The 17,649-nt window shown below is 47.3% G+C and overlaps 1 long non-coding RNA gene across 1 annotated transcript; it reads left to right on the top strand.

The window, feature by feature from the left end:
• Positions 1–13,854: 13,854 nt before the first annotated feature.
• LOC125758934 (uncharacterized) lies at positions 13,855–17,336 on the top strand. Its single transcript, XR_007416481.1, has 4 exons — positions 13,855–14,247; positions 14,314–14,385; positions 16,738–16,802; positions 17,170–17,336. It is a non-coding gene; the product is annotated as an uncharacterized LOC125758934 (long non-coding RNA).
• Positions 17,337–17,649: the final 313 nt, after the last annotated feature.

Consider the following 17,649-nt stretch of genomic DNA (forward strand, 5'->3'; position numbering starts at 1 on the left):
CGCGTGTCATTTTGTGATATTTAGTGTAGACTTAACAAGCCACGCAACGAAACCAATGAAACTGCTGGAACGTGGAACGCTGGACGGCGACGCTGGCGAAGTCCGCGAAGCATGCACGCTGTGCGCGGAGCAAAACCGATACCACCACGGTCACACGCAGCGCCATGCCATTTATTTTAGGTTTGCGTTAAATTGTACTTCTTTGAGTGGCACGGCATAAATAGGTGGCGAGTACTGTTTATGGACGTTTGAGGGAGATTTTATCGGGCGTTTCTGTTATCGGGCGTTTCCAAAAGCATTAAACCACTGTCGACTGTTGACCTATCGCGGCCCGTCTGTGTTTGTGATTTTTTTCGTCTCGAGTGCCTAGTGCGGGAAAGCCGAAAACCATCAGCACCCATACATCGGTTTTTCGCTATTTTCTCGCTTACGAAAGCTCTGATCGCCGTAACAATGTTTCCGTTGTAATCGTAACATAATGTACCATCAAAGCTCAACTTCCGGTTTCTCATTAGTGTCCCTTTAAAAAGAAAGAATCGTAAAAGTGTGCGATTTCCACATGCCTGGGTGCTTTCGTGGGCTCTCTAAAGAGCGTGTGCAACTATACGGCGGTTTGACTGCGGTATACATTTACAAAAGTGCCTGGGAACCACATAAACATTGCTGGCATGAGCCATACTTACATACAATATCAGAGTTATGGAGTTTCTATCACTTCAATGATTTAAGTAGTTGAAGGCGCATTACTTGTAAAGAAAGTCTAGATAGTCCCCAGTGGAGTTTTGGTGGCAGAAATAAGTAGTTTCATAACCTCGTAATATTATTGGATTAAAACTAAACTTCTTGCATAGTGGTCCGTAGATTATAGAGATGAATATTGACGCATTGCCCAGAAGCAACTCTTGAGTGGCTTCCCACTGAGTGGGAAAGCCGGCCCCCACGACCGACGGAGCTAGGTGATTGATATAATGAATGCCTGATATGCTTAAAAACCGAAAATTGTTTTCACTCCTAATCGTTCTTGTTCACAGATGATATTAAGTGCCTGAAGGTTGTTGGTGACATTGCGAGTGCACGCTTTCTACGCAAATCTATTGAACACAACCTCCTGAAGGCATCCTGAGCGCTTCCCTGTTTGTTTGGGCATGTAGTGATCTCATGCGTAGGTGACCACAATTTCGGCGACCTTCCGTTTTCGCTACCGTTAATTTGCGCGTGATGGAATCGGAGGCGTTAACAATATAACAAAGCTGAAAAGCCTTTAGTAAATTGACCATTCTGCGTTCACCTTCATCGAAAATGCTTCATTATTTGCATAATTTTTGTGAAATAAAAATTGGAATTAGCCCGTATTCAGAGAAGTGTCTGCTTTACTTCAGTCAGACAAAGAAAGTCAGTGGTGGTTGCCATCGTCATAATTGCAAGTATCGGCTGATCGCCTTCAACCGTGCAAAGGCGCTCCCGCACATGCCACTGTAGTCTTCGAAGTCTACGTCGTAGAGTGCCCAGCCATGGTGTTTCGGATGGGGTGACACTTTACTGAAGAAATGCATCATCTGAAAAACACAAACAACATCGAATGTTTTATTTGAGGTGCAAGGCTGGTGGTGATAATAGTTGTACAACGTAACACCAGGCATAGACAATTGCCCGATGACGAGCAAACACACAAGCTATCCCCAATGTCTCTCAATATGTTATAGGCGAGCACATTATTAGGACTTCTTCATTTTAGGCATGATTTTCATTAAAACGTAACTTCGTTTTAACATTATGACACGGACGCGAGATCAAGAGAGGATAGATATTTACAGGGTATTTGTTAAATACGGCAAAATGGTTGAAAGTTCACACGCACAAGCGTTTTAACGAATCGCGTTTATCGTTTTGACAAGCTCCGCAATTGTCAATGTGTATGTCCGTCTGTGAAGATCGCTCGCTTGCGGCAGAAGCACGTTCCCAGTGCTTGGTACCATGAAGAGCAGATGGCGCAGCAATACGGTTTCATTCTGAAAGTATGCAGAATTCATATTTCAATGAGCAGGTTGAAAAAGCAGGCTCCATGGGTATGATATCATAAGTAAGATCACCGATATTGCGCACTACCTTGTAGGGCCCGAATTCACGGGATAGAATGTTTGGCAACACGCCCAAGCGCTGACATTGTTTCCTGACGAGTACAGCACAGCCGCATACGAACTGCGTGCTTACAAGGTTAATACAACCTGTTTGCGGACAATAACGAGTTCATTTGGAAAACGGGACTCGTCGCCATTATCGTCATGGTTTAGCTGAGAAGATGCATGGGCTTGGGCTGCAACTACACTGGCGTATTTAGAATGTGTGCAAAAGGGGGGAACATTACAACGACTTTATCTGCACAGTGCCTCCATTATTAAAAACGATAGTCTTTCTTGGGGAAACTAAACGCAGAAATTTTGGTCTGTCTTTCTGTCTGTCTGTCTTTCTGTTTGTCGGCATGTCCCCAATTCAGCCACCCGGCCAAAGTTGAACCACTTGCTTACCGCCCACCCATGTTGAACTGTTACGGCTGTTCATACTTGTGAACGTTGTCGATCAAAAAGTAAATATTAGGCATATCTGAGGCGCAACATCGTTAGGTAAGTATTAGGTGGTGTGTTCCTTTAATAGAAAATACATAGATACGCAATTTTAAATACCCTAGTTTCTTAAGCTGCGCTGAAGATACGGCTGCGCTGAAACTTGTCTTCCTCCGTGCCCTCTGCACAAGCCTCATGTTGTGTTTCGGTTTCGGTTCAGTATTGCATTGTACGAATGACAGGAGGCGCCGCTCTGGCATTCCTGTTTTACCCAGGCGACGTGTAAATAAGAGAGTTTGTGGAGAGTACTCGTTGAGTGCGGACGTTTGTTCTCATTCGGCGCATCGCGCCAAACAGCGTGTTCGGGCTGGCCGGCGTCCCCACCGGTCGCGTTGGTTACCGCCGGTCTTCGCCTGCCGCTGCGCCGTGACTACCAGCCCGCAACACAGCACTCATGTTTCCCGACGTATTGCCAGATGGCGTCCATATCTCACGCAGCGCCTCTTATATCGTCTTTAGACGACATTTGCAGCGAAGCACGCAGATACGCGGCCAGTTTTTTTTTCAATAGCAGTCAGATGAGCCCAACTGGACCGTTCACCACCCTCTCCTATCGTCATTTGCCACTCTCCCCCATCGGCCGGCAGGTTCACGTCTGTTTTGCGTTCGTGGGGTAAAGTACGTTTTAGGTGATGCCTCACGAGGGAATGCAGAGACGCTCTTTTTTAACTGCAGAGCTGTTCAAGCTGGAGGTTGTGCCGGCCGTCGTTTCGGTAAACTCGGCGGGTGTGCGCCATAGAAAGCGGCTATGTGCCACGCAGCTCCTAGCACAGTAGACTGATGCATCGTATGTTATTGGCCACGAGATCAACCTATAGGTGGCAGCCCCGTCGCTCCGTTAGTGTGGATACACTGCCCGTTCGGTGTGTGGAAGTGTACGAGGCTGCTGTTTTCATATCGTCATTGTGCACCCCATCGCTGTCAAAAACGTCTCAATGTTATCAGGAAGGTTTTTTTCGGTTCCTCAATTGTGCACATATTGTGCAGAGCCAGAGATAAGATCTCATTTATATCCCTAGCGACGCGCAACATCGCTGATAGTGGCTTGTCAGGTGTTGGAACGCCAAGGCGCCTTTCGATGGTGCGCAGAAGCATTTCGACTACGGTGGCTTTCTGCGTTCGCTGACGAAAAGTGCGGATGCTCTGTCAAACACGATCACATGTTTATCAGTGTTCGTCTGCAATCTGTGCATTCTGTCCTTTTGCATACATAGTTTCTGCGCACTGCGTGCGTGATCACCATTGCAGTCCGCGAAAGATCGTGGCCGCTTTGCCGGGGCTGCCAGTCATGACTTGCTTATGCTTTTACGTAGTTCCGCAAGTAAATTTATTCGAGTCTCCACGCATGCAATGCGGTCTACATCCTTCATTCACCACCTGCCCTGTGAATGCCGGTTTCTTTGCCTTAGGTGCGAGTCCTTTTCGACCAGAGACCCCGAACCTTACTGTAGTTTGCGCCGTCACGCTTACCAAGCTAGGAGTAGCGTTCTCAATATTGCAAGTATGACCATGAGCACTGAAACTAGTCCGGTTTGTGCATGATATCGTACGGAGTAAGAAATGCCGTTTCGCGAGCTAAAAACGGACGGACCATGTAAGCGATGAAGGAACACGCGCGAAAGGGTTTATCGTTACTGCTCATGTTGATATATTTGTTCTCTCAATCATTTAAATGCGAATGCATTTCTTAGTCGGGCTATGTAAGGCATCCGGCGTTGTCCGCGCACCTCTCCGCTCTCACTCCCTCTCCCATAGCAACAGATGCGGGCGCACGCGCTTATCCTCGCCCCTAGCAAGCGGACCAGGTGGTGCGGGCGAAGTAGCGGAGAGTGAGTGGAGAGGAGGAGCGCGCTCTGGCGTGTGAGGGCGCTCGCATCGCGGAGCTCGGTCGGCGCAATTTTTTTTCTAGGTGGCATTGGCTCGGCGGAGTTCCCGCGTGTGTGGAGAGGGTAGGTGCAGTGCTTCGCCGCTCCTTCTCTCGCCGTTCGCTCTCTCTCCTCCCTGCGCCACCGCCTCAAAGCAGTGCGTTTGAAATGCGTTTGTAGCGTTTCTGCTGCCTTGGCACAGCCTGAAAACAGCGCATTCTAAACGCGTTTTTGCTGCATTAAAGGTGGTGGCAACATCCCTGAGGTGATTACGAACGCACGTAGGAAGCCTTCGTTGAAAGAGGCGCTCAAAAGGGAGACACTTGAGTGCGTCGATGTGTCCAGCTTTACGCCATTAAAATTACTACGCCGTGTACTCTCGGCGCAAGAAATGCATTCGCATTTCCTCACGATTCCCTCCGGGGAGGTGGGGGCATTTTTTCATCCGTCTGCCAGATATAATTGATATGTTACATACTGACAAAGTTTAAGTAGCTGCAGGGTATATTTGATTAGGAGAAGCTGCTTCGAAAACTGCGATACAAGCAATTGCGATACACGTCGCGACCAACCACATCTGAACAACTTGAAGTTTTATTATCATACTGCAGGGAATGAGCAGTTAAATTCTGCTATAGTTTTCTTGTCAGTGAACTTAACGCAGACTTTTTTCGGGCTTTGCTAAGCACGTAAGGTTGGAGCACGAATGCGATAACGTGCACGGCGTCGACAGAGCCGCACGTAAGAGACGACACTGCAGGGCACTAGCAGTTAAATTCTGCTATAGTGATGTGGCCCACCGCAACGACCTCGTCAGGGGCGTAGCCAGAAATTTTTTTCGAGGGGGGGGGGGGGTTCAGCCATATTTTATGCATGTTCGTGCGTGCGTTTGTATGTGTACGTGTATATATATGCAGGCTAAACTGAAAAATTTCGGGGGGGGGGCTTGAACCCTCCCACCCCCCACCCCCCCCCTTGGCTACGCCCCTGGACCTCGTCGTCGTCGACAGTACACGTGAAATAGCCCCCAACATGTGTCATAATTGTGCTTAAAGGCAAGGGTGCTGTGACACAGAATTATAAATCCTAGCCGTACCACGCGATGAAGAGGGACAGGCGCATGTGGTGCGATCGCAATAAAGAAAAGCTTTTCGCATCGTTACTAAAAAAAAAAGCCCGTTAGGCCTTGGTAGTTCACCGTGAAGAAAACGTCAACAGCGTGGTAATAAACACAAAAAGTTGTGTGGGCTTCATTTTATTTATTTCGCCACGTGTTAGCGATCATGCGCGGTAGCCGTGGCATGTTGTTTTGAGCTGCGCAATTTTCACTACATACGTGTGTATTTTCTGAATAAAAATCAGTTGAAAGTCAGCGCTTGTACATGTCAGCTCTATTTTCGTGCATTCGTGTTTATTCCCGCGGTGTTGAAATTTTCTTCATGACAAAAAGGTAAGAGTCAGTTTACCCAAAATTGACCAAACCGTCCCCGTCAACTTCCATCGTGAATTCTCGAACACAACGCGCACTCCAGCTGGAGCGGCAAAGAGCAACTGGCATCCACACTTCGGGGCTTCGTCCGTTCACCTCTAAGAGCCGAGTCTGTTCGCTCTTAAGCCCTATGGCAAGAGGGGTGGGAAAGGGAAGTGAGGGTAAGGAGGAATAAAACGATAACGATTGAGGGGATAGCATGGCGTAACCTTGTACAGTATAGTTCGGCAAAATCGCGTTGCCTAGCCATGTATAGTATAGTATAGTATAGCAAAGGTTGGAAAAGGAAATCGTGGTAAGGAGCGATGTGATAGTGAGGAGTAGGGAAAAGCGGAGGGAAGGGGGTGTAGCACCACGCCGGCTTGGGCGAGCTCCACGCCTGACGGAAAGAGAGCCTCGTGGCCCGCGATGCGTGAACCACGAGGCAGTTGGAACGCTCTGGCGCTTGGGTTGGCTGGACGCTGCCGCCTTCGGCCTCTCGCCTCATTTCTCGGCCTTTGGCGCAACAATAAACAATGGACGTGACCTCAAAGGACGCCTCATCTACTTCTCGAATTGCATTCACCCATGCAACGAGATACTAGATGCCGTGCTCCAGTTTTGCAAGGCTTTGATGAAATGCACGGCATTTACCTCGTTCCTGTAGACCTCAGCCTCGACGCAGTCCACCTCGCAGTAGTGCTCGAGTGCAACGCTACCGGCGCCCTGCTGCCATGACGAGGTTGGCAACCTTTCCTCGGCCGCTGGCTCACCTGACGCCGCGCAGCGTGCGCTATGCGATGTCTAGCCTTTGGATGAGCAGTCGATATCTGTCGAGACATCGGTGAGCCTGCCTTCACGTTCCTGCTGACGTACGATATCCAACCCTGCGGCATGTCTCACGTGCTCGCGTGTACCACCCGCGGATATCGCCCGAAGCAGGCCAACTGACGTCTCGCGCACAAGCGGTGAGACTGCTACCAATATGAGGACTGCAGACAAGGCGTCAGCTCAGGCGGTCGTGAAGCCACCTGCTCCTGAGAAGCCGACGAAGCATGCAGGCGATCAGTATGCCACCTTTCTCCCAAGATCTGTGCTGGCTGTCCAAGGCGGTTCTATATTAACATACGCCGCGTCTCATCACTCGTCACAGTCCAAGCGTCCTGTGATACACGACTTGCTGCCGAGCAACTTTGAGGACAGCGTCGCAGAATTTTAAACCCATGACGCTCCCCACACGAGGTTGGACGACGCTGTTGTTATCATCAGTGCCGCTTCAGTGCACGGTCGTTTCCTCCGGCACGCGACAGAGATGTGTCAGGGTAGGCACCATCAATGTGAACCGCACGCTCGTGCAGCCAGCCCGTCACTCTTCTACGCGCATGCCCATCGCCTAGTCTTCTGCCCTTCGGAAATTTCAGTGCACGTTGCACAGTCGTTCTTCCAGCATGGCGTTACAGTTACTCGTGTGACCGACACCCGTGGTCACAAAGATCTCGACGGGTTTCCAGAACTGCTGTTCGCAGCATCTGGTCGGCGCGCTCCGCGGCTTTCAATGTTGCCTGTCGAAAATGGCAGATAGCCTACCTCTTTCACCCGACGACTATAACTTCTATATGGACCTTTTAAATGCACAGAATTAGGGAATTTCCCGGACATTGAGCGTAACTATCTAGCCGCCTACGACATTGTGCTCTCGTAGCCATTTCGCTAATAATATATTGATACGGGGTTGTTTTGGTATATAAAATGTCTATTTACAAAGAAGAATTGGTAGACGAGTCAAGCTGGCTGGCCAGCACACTCGCGCGCCAGTCAGGCTGTCCAGCACTTCGTTTTCCTTCACTTCATCTCCGTAACAATATGTACCGAAATTGGTATGACGTGGCATGACTATGACGAACACAATTGGCAGGTCACAGCATGATTTACATACCACGGTCTTGGCACTCTTGTGGCCGCTTGGTGAGCTTGATATATACCAAATTTGGTACGGCGAGACAAGAGTGTATAATGAACGTAAGTGACAGGCCTTAATGTGTAAATGATGACATGCATGCAGGTCATGTCAGGACATGGCGTGGTCTTCGAGCGCTCGCGGCCGTTTAATGGAGTGGAAATATACCGAAACCGGTGTGGTGAAACATTTCTGTGTCACGAACATAGATGACAGGTGGTAACACAACAATCATGATATGCATGCAATGCACACATGACTTACATGCCACGCTCATGGTGCGCTTGCGGCCGTTTCGCTAGCTTGATACACCAAATTTGGCACTGCGTTACGTGACTCTATGTCGAACATAAACGACAAGCGTTTACGCGAAACTCGTGATATTTATGTCACGTGCGGCATTATTTACATGCCACTCACAATGCGATCGTGGCCGTTTCGCAAGCTTGGCATATACTAAAATTGGTAAGGAGTGGCATGGCTCTATGACAAACATAAACGACAGGCGGCAACATGAAAAAGATGAGTGATCTCTCTGTCATAGGAATCGGTATAACACGAAAGTGAAAACGTGTCGTCACAGAAGCAGGTGATTGTTTATAGTGCATTGGTGTATGACAGCTTGTACAATGTCTACTGTTGTTTGGCAAATATAGCACCGCTTAATGCGGACGCAGTCACGTTGACGCCTGCTGACCATATCCGGGCCGACGACTAACGCACAAGATCATGATTTAACATATAACTGGACACCGCATGTGGTGAATCTCGCGCAATTATGGCATCAGCAATCGCGTAATAAACACTGATTCTCGAAATACATTCCTCCAAAGCGTCGTGAAACGCGAAGCGAAACGCCATGCGCGTTGTGTCTGCCCTCTAGCTTGGCCGTTAATTCTCACAGGGCGAGCGGGGAACGCTGTGCGACAGAGAGCCAGGCGAGCGTCAAGGAGCTATTTTTCGATATGGATGGATGCTACGAGCGAAGCTTGGGCTAAAGCCACCACCTCACGGTGTGTTAGAGCGTTGCCGAAATTACCCTTTTAATTGAAACGCGCCAAATGGGACGGTCGTAGCAACAGAACGTTTCTTTCGTTTTTTTTTCGTGCCTGGTGGCACACATGTCACCGCCCCGTTATAAAGGGGACGCTCGTAGTATCCATCCGCCTATCCAAGAGCTCTGTGAGAGCAAAGCGTCAAAGATAAAAGACGCGTTCATGTAGCCTCCGTTATGTGTTTCGCGGTAGCTCAGCGTGCTAAACACCCGCCAGCTACCTTCGCGAGCCGAGAGGTCATGGGTTCGACTCCTGTCAACGGAACTTTTTCTTTGTAGGATGTTTTCTTTGCCAGTTGATGGCGTTCAATTTGCTGACGTATTTCGGTGACCTAAATACCTCATGAAGGCCTCGGTGGACCCCGCCATAAAACACTTTCATGTTAAAATCATGATATACAAGCCATGTACCGCATGATATTCATGCCACACTCATGCTGTGGTTCAGGACTTTCCCTAGCTTTACATATACCAAAACTGGTGTGGGGTGACATGACTCTTCCACGAACATAAATGAGAAGACATGAAAATCATGAAGTGCATATCATATAAGGAATTATTTAAATGCCATGGTCATGGTGGTCTCATGGCCATTTCGCTAGTGTGAGATATACCAAAATTAATGTGGCATGAATATACTGCGTGAGGAACATATATGATAGATCGCAACATCAAAACCATGATATGCATGTCATGTACGGCATCACTTCTTTGCCGCGATCAGGGTGCGCTCGCGGCCACCTTGCCGGCTTCATATACACCAAAATGTGTATGTTTCGACATGAGTGTACGACAAGAATTAGTGGAGGCGGTAACATGGAAATCCTGACATGTGTGTCGTGTACGGCATCATTTACATGCCACGCCCATGGTGCGCTCGCAGACGTTTCGCTAACGTGATATTTATCAAGATATGTATGGTGTGACGTGAGTATACACATAACATAAATGGAGGGTCGTAACATGAAAATCATGATATGCATGCCACGGTCTTGGTGCTCTGGAGGCTCTTTCGTTAGTTTGATACATACCAAAATAGGTATGGCGGGACAAGTGTTTATGAAGAAGGTGACACTGACAGTAAGACGCAAACCATGCCATGTACGGCATGGCTTACATAACACGGTCTTTAGGCGCTCACGACCGTTTTGTTAAATGTATATATACCAAGCTGGTATAGCGTGGCATGACTGAATCACAAACATAAGTAACAGGTGGTCACATGAAACTCGGGACATGCAAGTCATGTACGGCATGATTTACGTGCCACGGTCATGGTACGCTCGCGTCATGAATGCCTTGATTTGCCTCAGAAACAAACAATGCGGTGTATGCCACTCCTAGCTGACTGCTTCGCATTACATCAGTTCCCACAATGGGTGGTATCTGCCGAATTTTTCAGACCTACCTCTCATTAACAGAGTACGGTTCCTCTCAGCTTTTCTCTTGTATATATCACGGAAATCGCGTAAAGGGCCGGGGGGGGGGGGTGCGATATGGCGCCGCGCTCGTCTTCGCCGGCTGGCTGCCCAAAAGAGCCATGTGGCTCGGGATGCGCGAGTTACGAGGCGCTTGGAACGCTTTGGTACTTCGGCTGGCTGGACGCCGCGGACTACGCTCCTCTTCGGCCTCTCGCCTCCTTCCTCGTCCATGCGCCTTTGTCTCTACAATAAACGAGCGACGATGGCACTTCAAGGTCGGACGCTGTCACGTCGCCACAAGTGAAAAACATGCATAGCCTTGTATAGTACGCTTTAGCAAAAAGCATAGCGTAACCATGTATACAAGAGTATAGCAAGGGTGTGAGAAAGGCAAGTGAGGGTGAGCAGGAGTTACGCGAGGATTGGAGGTAGCAAAGGAGAAGGAGAGAGGGGATCGCCTGGCATAGCCTTGTATAGTAAAGTTTAGCAAGCGATTGGGATAGAGAAGTGAGGGTGCGGAGGATCGGTAAAGGGGAGAGGAGGGAAAGGAGGAGGTGAGAAAGCGGGTATGTGCCAAGCAGCTCCTAGCATAGCATAGCCATGCATTGTATTTATAGCAGTTTGGGCAAATGGAAGAGAGTGAGGAGGAATGATATGATGGCGAGAAGGAAGGAAAATATGAGGGCAGAGGATAAAGCATGGCATATAGCCTTGTATAGCATAGTATAGCAAGAAAATGCGACAGGGAAGTTAGCGTGAGGAGGAGAAAAAGGAGGAGGAAAGATGTAGTTGAGGGGGTAACCTATTGCATCGCCATGCACAGCACGGCATAGCAAGGGCGGCAAAGAGAAGGGAGGTTGAGGAGAAGTGATGTGAGGGTTAGAAGGAGGGATAAAAGGAGAGAGGGCAGTATCGAAAGAGGTAAAGAAAAGGAAAAAAGAGTTAAAGAAAGATAAAAAAAGAACTCAATCGGCGTACGCCAGGTGGTGGGACTTGCTGCCCGCTGCGCCGTTTTCTGAGATGTCACAGGTGAGAAAGTGGCTTTAGTCTTTTAGGGACGAAGCTCCTTAAGGCGGCACCCGTTCGTCCCTCGTAGTCGTAGTCGTAGTCGTAGTAGTCGTAGTGCGTAACCAGTCTTACGCTTTGACCTCCAAGGTGGTGCCGGTGGGAGATTTTTCCTGTGCGTTGTTGAACAATAAAAAATTCGCAGCGTGCGCGTTAACTAACAGCCGAATTCTTCTGTCTCTCATTCGCAATTCCCTTATGAAAATGAGTCTTGAGTGTCTAGTGTCGACTAGGTGCGCTCCTAATGAGTCACTAGACAGACATTAGACATGCAAAGCCTAATGTCGTTTAACATTAAGTGTACATCGGAGAGTCAAATGACCATGTGCACTTTAATTTCTGGTGACTGAAGTGTTCAGACTTTCAGTTGCTGTTCCTAATGTCAAAACGCGCATCACAACAAAGAAGTTAAAAAGCCTTAATCGCCACCGTAAAATCAGTTTATCACAATAGACAAGTTCGTCTTTCAGAGACTACAAGCAATAAACAATTTGTGTTGCAATGTGCACAAATATCGTGTTTCAGTAGAATGCGTAAATATTTTACATATATCGCCCATGCACCGGCGATCGAAGAATTGCTGAGGACCGCAGCAAGGTACATTATATTACCTGCCGTATATATAGAAGTAAGCATTTCCTTATTTTTAAAAGGCATGAGTCGATCACATATGCAAATATGAACAGATATGATCAAGTGACACTGCGAACACTCGCTCAGGGGCCCGTGTTGCCCATTTTTCCAGTAGAAGTTAACGGAGGAGAGTGGGAATTACCCGCACGGCGTCGCGAAGGATTTTGGGGGGCGGAGAAGAATTGGAACTGTGGACAGTGGGTGACGTACAGAAAAAAAAAGTTCGTTGTTGTTGTGATAAAAATTAGGGACTGTTCTTATGCATGGTGCACTTACATATATGTCCAAAACAGAATGTTGTTGGTTGCAAAGATACGCGGACAAGCGTTTTTCCCAACCTCAAACTACTGTCTCTATCTCTCCTCGCTGTTGCAACGCTGGCCAGAAGCAGCCGACAAGCAAAGTTCGATTTGGCCCAACGTCGCGTACATCCTTCTCCCGCCCCGCCCCCCTCGTAATGTCGTCTCCACGCGACTCTCCCGCTCTCCACGGTGTCAACACCTCTCTCCCTTCACTCCTTCCTTGTCCCATTCACCTCCTCTGTGTGCAACGTTGGGTTTCGCTTATCACACCCTACCCATTTCATCCTCCCATCATAATCCCTACCTCTTTCTATCCACGGGAGAGGGCAGTAACTTGAAACAAAAAATCACAGCATATCCACGGAGTGAATGATGATGAGTGGGCGAAGCTGCGGAGGTTCGTCGGTAAACCGTGAATCTTCCGTGAATTCTGCCCAGTACATCATCACCGACGTGAGATCGGGCGCGTTTATACTAAAGGTTCGATGAGTTATGACGACTTGCAGCGCACTTTAATTTTACATGTACGCTGTGAATTTTCATTGTTTAGAAAACCATTGCTTAGAAAACATCTGGCGTCTTTCGTTAAGCAGCTGGCGTCTTTTTGTTTTGCTTTAGAAACATCTGGCGTTCTTTCGTTTTGCTTTTACAAAACATCTGGCGTCTTTTGTTGGTTTATTTCATCAATCAACGGCGTTTTGAACAAAATTTTTATTGTTTAATCACACACAGGAGAAATCTCACCAGGCACTACCTTGGAGGTAAAGAATGGCTGCTAATGGGAATGAGAGACAGAAGAAGTCGGCTTTTAGCTAACGCTGCGAATTTTTTATTGTTCAACAACGCACAGGAAAAATCTCCCACCGGCACCACCTTGCAGGTCAAAGCGTAAGACTGGTTACATACTACGCTACGAGGGACGAACGGGTGCCGCTATAAGGAGCTTCGCCCCTAAAAAGCATTTATTTTGAGTAAGGACTCAGAGATGACCATCGTCTGGGATGCGAGTTTGAAAACTGCCCATTTCTAACTTTCATTTCCCCAAAACAAAATGTATAGTTGTATAACAAAATCGAACAGCCATAACACATTCCCAACATGCACACACGGGTGTAAAAAAAGCCATAAATACACTTTTTTGTATGTACAGTGACAAATAAAAACAACATTGCTTTATTTTCTACGGAGCGCTGTTTGAAGAGAGGGTCAGCACGCACCAAGGAGATATTTATATTTGTTCTGATTTAAGCAGCGTCATTTCGCGTTTTTGCACTTGTGAAAACGTCGCACCTTTTACGTGCACCTCACAGTCAAAATAGCGCCTTCGTCTTCAAGTGAGCGCTCGTCACCCTCCAGCTTTCCCGACGACTCGCCGAGGGAGCTTCTGACGAATTTCAGTAGCAAATGGCTGTATAAGCCTGAGACGGCCGCTCGAACAATGAAATGGCCGTCACATGAGGTACGGAAGGTTCACAAACCAAAACTAAATTCGAAACGCGCGCCGAACCGGACTATTTCGCGGAGCAATACATGTGCAGTAGCTCCGCCCCCGTAGCCTTCCCAGCCTTCCCTTCATTGCCAAGAAAAGTTGTCCTTGGGGGCGCTTTAGTTGTTTGACGGGTGCGCGCGGTTTGTGTGTGTGCCATGCTGTGTTCTACAATGCTTCGTTACCACGTTTATCGATTATGCACGTTGGTTACGTGATTCAATATCAAGTGTACCTTCCAAGACGATCTAGGTCCTAGTCTCGTAACTGACGGCGAGTGCGGACGTACAGCAGCCTTTTGACAAGACTGTCGCCGAGTGTACGGTACATTGTGGACTGTAAAGCTGAAGAGTGCGCAGTGGATGCCTGATTTTGGTAAGGTCTAGAATATTTCAGAATTACACAGCTAGGTTACTTCATTACATGACGTCTTTTACGCAGGAACCGAGTGTGATCGTCTGGGCGGTGTGTTCACTCTGCGGGGATGATGGCCAGAGGAAGGATGATAGACAGGTATGTTTTACGCTATGCTCAATGCTTTCTGTGCACTTTATACGGTTGTATGAAGCATTCACCATGTGTGTTCACTACCTACAACTGCAACGGGTGGATGAAGGCGCGTTGCTTTGCGCGATACTCCGCTTCTGTAACGCAAGCGTTTCGTGTAATTGCGCTCTTCTTCCTTGGCTGTTCGATTATTCCAAGAGAGAGAGTGATTCGTGAAAGAAATGAAAAGGGGCGCTATTTTCTGCCTCCCGTCGTGGGGGCACGGCTCAGCGCCTTTAGGAATGGGGAAGGGGAAGTAAAGAGGATAGAAGAAAGGAAGATAGAAGGAGTGATTAGCGTGGCAAGTGTGTCTTGTCCACGAAGGCGGGAGCACGAAGCCAAAGGGCTCGTCTATAAGGTGGCGAGGTCCGCAGAAGCCGCAAACTCGAGGAAGGCTCGCAGGGCTTGCAGCTTTGAACGTGCAGGAAAGAGAAAGTCCTCCACCGTTGTGGCAGGGAGCCCGAGCAATTCCAAGAATGCCTGTCGCTCGGCCCGCCCGCTTCCCGCTTGCTGGAGTGCGAGGGTGGAGGGGGCATACAAAAGCGCCGCTGCCGCTTCTCTCCGGGAGCTGGATGACCTTGGGGACGCCTGCGCGATGTGTGTCGCAGGGAGGGTCACACTCGCGTTGTCCTTTCGGGCGCAGGGGACCAGAGTGGGGGAGGTGAGGAAGGAGGGGAGGACTGCAGTGCTTGAGAGCATGGCCAGCATGGCCCTTTCTCGTAGACGGGACGCGGCCGCGACCGAGGAGAGAAAGTGGCCCGTTCTTGGATTCCGCCGCTCAGAAGCGATCGTAAACCGAAATAAGAATCATTTGCAAGATTTTTTGTAGCCCAGTTGTGATTCCGTAAGTAAACTTCTTAGCGTCGTCGAAAGTTATTGAAATCGACTACAGCTGTATACTGCACGAGATCATCGCCTGAAGCTACTTGTACGATGGCTTATCACTTCGGAAATAAAACTGCTTTAAACATAACGTTTATCGCCTAGCCTTCTCATGATGCAGGTACAAATGAAGTAACTCTTCAGGAAACTCAGTAATAATTGGCATGTAGTACGCGGGGAGGAAGATATCAAAACACGCTGCGGCTGCACATGCGCGCGCGGTGCTCTGCAGTGGCGTGTGTTTGTGGCTTTCTCCGCGACTACTGCACCGCGCTTGTTTTTGTTAGAAGTTAGTTGCACTATGGTTAGGATTTTAATCTGACTGTGCAAGGTCGTTGCTACGAGAAACGAACTTGCGTTGGGTGAACCCACTTGAAGATGATACAAGTCAGTGAATTACGTTATATTCTGGTACTAACACATGTACATTAATTTGAAGTAGCACGAGATGTTTATAATTATCAATTCTAGACAAATATGCCAGTTAGTTGCGTTTGGCAAGGTGCCTTTTGTTGCAATATTTGTGTTTGAGAAAAATGATGTGAAATATTTTTCCCGTCGTTATATTGTTTCCTGAACCATACTGGTTTATATTAACAGAAGTTGTTGTAATGGTTAAGCAGCACTGTTCCAAGAGCTTTTTATCCACTGTGCTGAGGTGGCAACAGCACACCTCAATTATGTGCTTATCTAAAGTTCATGTTTCTTTTGTGAGCTTTTCTTAAGGGAGCATGAAACTGAAAAAGCGCTCTTATTTGCAGGTTGTGTGACTAAGACGTAGCATTCATTGTGAGAGTGCTACTTTAATTTTATGAAGTAATTATTAGGGGAAACAAATCTAAATTCTCATATGTAACTATGTGTGCAGAAGTTTAGAGAAGGCTGACAAAAGTGGTTAACGGTTTTTTTTATGGCTTGCAGCACTACAAATTCAAACCGATATTCCAGGCATTGATTGGCTTTAACACGACTAGAATTACTTTCCTAAACAGCTCAAATTGATCATATAATACAATATGTAAAGCTCGGCATTATGGAGTGTGCACATGATACACACATACTCTTATTTTATCAATTTATGCATTTTATATTGTGTAGCAGAGCTGATGTAATTTCCGTCATATGACCTATATGGTAATCTGCGTTCTCCAACCACATAGTGTTTACTAAGTACATAACTTTCTGAAAGTTCGGCTTGCAATGGCACCATTACAGTTGTCTGCCATGAGCCGTTGCTCAGGTTATACCTGTTCTTATAGCGCAATCTGAGTCCATCATTCAAGGCCCTTGCTGGTATATAAACATAGACTTGCCTGAATACATTGTATGTATTGTGTGTGAGCTGTAAGATCTGTGTGGTGCGCCAACTCATGAATGTTTTCTGGTATCCTTTACATATGTACCCGGTGATCTCACCTGTGCGTGGAACTGAAGCAGACGACAGCTTGCAGAAGAAGATGGGGGCGTTCTACCTGTGAGCCTGGTCGAGTTTACATTTTATGGTAGGCATTTGTTTCAATCTTTACAAAAAGCTTGGACATGTTGCGCCTGCTCATGAACCTATTGCACCTTTTTTGAGGGAATTCTAAGATCAAAGAAACAAGACCCTAGACGTAACTCCATTAATGTATACTAGATGCTGGACTTGACCTTCTGTGTTGTTTTCCTGTTTTCTAACAGGATTTGCTGGAAGTTTCGATTGGAAATGTGATATAAGATGCAATTTTGACTAACTCTAACTTCACAAAAGTGTTTTTGTCAACTACCTGCACGGGCCTTAGCAGTACATCTAAGTGTTCTAAGGTGCACGATGTGTTGGATAAAGTTTTCTTTGCAACTCTTATATATTTACTGCGATCTTTCGTGCAGGATACACATGCATGGATACACATACATGGATTCCCTACAAGGACCCTGCGCATCAAAAGCAATCTGTCATCAATGTTAAGTAGACAGATTAAACGAAACGAAGATATGACAGGTGTACACCATATTTTTCTTTCATTTAACCTCTGCATGTTTCCCAGTCAATAAATGTTTTTATCCATTTTCTTTTGTTGAGAAATGTCTTTGTACAGCACAAGTGTTGTAGAAGGTGCATACATGCACTTTTGTATGATGCTTGGCTGCATGTGTATCAACCAGCAAACACATTGTCAGGCACAACTAATATGTGATTCCGTACTATCATCCGGACATATCATAAATCTTATCATGCACTGTAATAGTTCCGTTTCAGGAATGTTATGAATGTCATTGGCCACGAAGCACAAGCTTGGCCGAGGGTCATCGCAAACAGGATGTTTCATACTCACAAGAAAGTCACTCATAAGGACACATTAGAATGAC

Source organism: Rhipicephalus sanguineus, chromosome 6 (genome assembly GCF_013339695.2).
Source record: "Rhipicephalus sanguineus isolate Rsan-2018 chromosome 6, BIME_Rsan_1.4, whole genome shotgun sequence".
NCBI classification, from domain to species: domain Eukaryota; kingdom Metazoa; phylum Arthropoda; class Arachnida; order Ixodida; family Ixodidae; genus Rhipicephalus; species Rhipicephalus sanguineus.